Source organism: Otolemur garnettii, unplaced genomic scaffold, assembly GCF_000181295.1.
Source record: "Otolemur garnettii isolate 467f Iridium unplaced genomic scaffold, OtoGar3 scaffold00016, whole genome shotgun sequence".
In the NCBI taxonomy this organism is placed as follows: Eukaryota; Metazoa; Chordata; class Mammalia; order Primates; family Galagidae; genus Otolemur; species Otolemur garnettii.
The window spans coordinates 28788277-28792406 of record NW_003852411.1 but is presented as its reverse complement, the minus strand read 5'-3'; positions in this window follow the sequence as shown (position 1 = coordinate 28792406).

Genomic DNA, 4130 nt, shown 5'->3' with positions numbered 1-4130 from the left:
CTGGATTCGAACCCGCCACCTTAGGTTTATGTGGCTGGAGCCTTAGCCACTTGAGCCACAGGCGCCGAGCCAAATCCATACTTCTTATTTCTAGCAAGTTTACATTCAGAAAACTCAAAGCTACTTGCAACTGTGGAAAATGTGCTACTTTATAACGGATCTGTAATTGCAGTTATTAACACTTTTCTTCTCCCCATTATTACTGTAATTATTCTTTTTATTAGGTTCTTAAGCCTGATAAGGAAGGATATTATTTCCCCTTTGATTTTATGGGACAAAATTAAATTGCTTTTATCAGTGTTTTTGCTTCATATATATATTATTATGTATTAAAGTTAACCTCCTTAACAACTGCACTGTCAGATCTAAATGAACATTTGAGGGTATTTTTGTCTGAGACTGTACATCTTTTTTGCTTGTAGTTTGTGGCTATGTGAATAGATAAATGAGAATTATTACTTGAGTGAAAACCTCAGTAAGTCCGCTTATAATTAATTCACAAAGAATAATTTACTGTTAATATAGGTGTGAGCTTGTGTGGGCCAAATTGTTACTTAACCTGTTTGCTTAATGTGTCAGAAATAAAGTTGCATGGCCTGATTCAAATAACCTGCCCCTCATCTAGCCAGAATTTCACACCTTAAATATCTCTTTAATCATGGTTTTCACAATTCACTTCCACAAAGCTGAATAACTGTGTGTGTGTGTGCCCTAAATACATATATAGAGGTAGGTAGACTACATTTCTTTGATAAAATCCATACTGAATTCATTGATTTTAATATTTCTTTGAGTTCCAGGAACATGACCAGAGATCAATGTTCAAGAAAAAACAACACACACACAGAGGCCAATAATGACAGACTTCAGAGGATATGAACAGAATGTCTCCAAGGTGTCTCAACCATCCAGTCACCTGAATTTGTAAGCTTTTTCTTATTCTTAAACTACTTCATATTGAATCCCTCTGAAGGTCCTTACCAACCCAAAGCAACACCCCATTTATGAAAGAACACAGTTGTCAACCAGGGGTAAGGACGGCGACTGTGGTCTCTATTAGAACAGTCCAACGAGCGCTCACATCCTGTGTGCAGGAGAGGGTAGATTTGTTGACCACACTGGGTCAGGAACAGAGTTAAAAGCCCAGCCTGAGCCTGTGAGATGATACAGTTTTTTTTCTTGTCTAGGACATTTGTGTTATACATGAAAATTATTTTTTTCCTATTCAAAGACATTGTTCATAATAAAAAGCATGCTAAATTTTAAAGAAAAATATTCTAGATGAGATAAGATGCTGGTTCTAAGCTTTGAACAGGAAAATACCAATCATTTTAAAACAGTTTTGAGGAGCAGTCACTGATTGCAATACAAGCTGCATGTTATAGCTCCAGAGAGAATTCATCTTGTGTTTGGGAAAGCAATTCCTTAGGACTTTGGGCCACATAAAGACAGTACTCGCAGACTAGTGTGTGCGAAGAATGAGGAGTCAAACTGCTCTGTATATTAAAGATTCTGTTCCTTGGGTACAGGTAGTTTTGAATTGGAATTGGAATTAATTTAAATAATAAAGACATGGTGATCGCAGGAGGCCAAAAATAGAACACCATAGTACACTTGGGGTACATACTGGATCCAGTTGAGAGATGCAGTATCCACATGCATCCGAAGCTGATTACTTTCCCTAGGATTGAGTCAAGGGCAGAACCTCATGGCTACCAGAGGGGTTTTTAAGAGTCCAGATGGAATGATCAATTAATCTCTTCATCTGCACAGTCCTTCAGTTTTCTGTTTTCCTGCAGCCCCTGCCTTCAAAATCCCTCAAATGAGTAGACCTATGACCACTGTTCCCTTGGGAAATTTCAGTCTCAACCAAACTGGAAAAGGAAATATTTCTTCTTAATTTCTTTGTAAGTATTCAAGGGGAATGCTTCTGGCTTTTCTGGTGGAGGCTTTCTTCCACGAGTCTGTGTCAGCTCCTAGTGGAAACAGCTCTTCTTTCTGGAGTGAAAGTGATGGGGTGAGAGAAGGAGGTGGGCAGGTGCTACATTTCTAATTCAGTTGGAGATGAGTGAGAGCAGCCAGTGATCTACAGACTTTCACCTAGAAAACAAGCACAACTCAAACTCACCAAGAAGGGCATTTATTTTTCTTTTATTTTAAAAACATTACGAGATTGTTATGGTTTGACTGCTCCTTCCAAACAACACACCCTGGTTAGTGAAGTGTTGGCTCTTTCCTGAGCCTGTTGCCCTGGCTGTAAATCACTTTTTATTTCTTATAAAGAAGGAGAAGCACGGCCTGACATTAAAATTCTTTTCTTTGGAATTCCCGTTTTTATCCTGATGGAAGTCTATCCTACTGTCAATAATCATTTTTAAGAACAAAGTAGCCTCAATCCATACTTGTATTAAAAATTTTCATTTCCACCTTGGTGCCCGTAGCTCAGCAGCTAGGGTGCCAGCCACATACACCAGAGATGGCAGGTTTGAATCCAGCCCGGGCCTGCCAAATAACAACAACTACAACAACAACAACAACAATTTCATTTCCACTGGTAAATTCTTTATGTGCCTCTATTCCCCTAACACATTTTCTGCTGGGTGGAGATAAGGTGAAGTAAAAAATAAGTAAAAGATGACACCCTCTAAAACTAGCGGTTATAAAACCCTTCATAAACATATGCTTTGCACATGTGTGCACTTGCACATGCACATGCGCGCGCACACACACACAACTTCCTTTTACACTGCATTGATTTGTTTTGGCATCATGTAAAGATAAAGAGTATTTGAAAATGCCTCAGAAATGTGATGGATTTTTTTTTCAAATATGTGCAGGGATTTCACTTCTTTAACAAAGCTCTTCTTGACCATGCCCTCAAACCAAGGTCAACTTCATAATTTTGGTCAACTTTAATCAGGATTGTATCTCATTATTTATCAGTGTAATTACATTTGAATAGTTGCCTCTTCTCCAGCTCCACTTGATCATGAATTCCTTTGGGCTTAGTCACCAACATATCCCCTATATCCAATATGTTGCCAGCTACATTCTGCAATGAATGTTGCAATAAGAGCTCAATAATTATTGTGATGTGATAAAGGAATGTGCTGAGTGCCAGTATTTAGAAAAATGGTGGGAATCTCAAGCAAGGCAGATACTCTATCATAGTTTGCAGAACCCTCCCATCCCTACCCTTTGGTCACCCATGACCTAATCCCTGGAAGCTATGAATATGCCACATTACATGGCAATAGGGACTTTGCAGATGTAAAGATTATGAACTTTAGGATAGGGAGGTTGTCCTGGATTATCCAATCCAGGAGGCAGTCCAATCAAGGAACCCTTCAAAGCAGAGAAATGTCTCTAGCTAGAGTCAGAGATATACTAGAAGGGAATGTCTGAGATTCAAAGTGCAAGAGGAACTCTTCCTGCCATTGTTGGAAGGGACTGCACGGAAATTATAGAAATGTGGGCAGCATGTAGGAGCAAAGCCTGGTTCTGGGCCAACAGCAGCAAGAAAATAAAGGCCTCTGTCTTATAACCTCAAGGAACTGAGTGAGTTGGGAAGTGAATTCTTCCCTAGAGCCTTCTGCAGAGCCCTGCCAACACCTTGTTTTCTGTCCTGATACCTTAAGTAATAGATGCAATTGAGCCCACCCAGATTTCTGATCCAGAGAAACTGTGATATAATAAATTTGCCTTGTTTTAAGCTACTAAGTTTTTGGCATTTTTATAGTAGCCACACAAAACATCTTTTCATAGAACAAAGAGATTACCTACTTTAATATTTCATTAGCTCCCTATCTATCAAAGATGGTGAAGAAGTGATTCATGCAATGTTAGCAGGTAGGACATGATGATTTGTAAATGTCCTTCCAGGTTGATTTTGTCTTCTAAAAATGCATGTTTAATATAAATAACTCAAGATAAATGATCTGGGTAGTTCTCATAGTTGCTTATATACTATATATTAAGTACTGATAAACACATTTCATGTTTATTTTATAAATCAACTGTTTTGTCTTGAACACTTTTAGAAACACCACAGAAGTTAGAAATACATGTTTGTTTTTGTCCTTGATACCAACACCCGAGACCAAATATCTCAGGCACACGACAAAAAACAG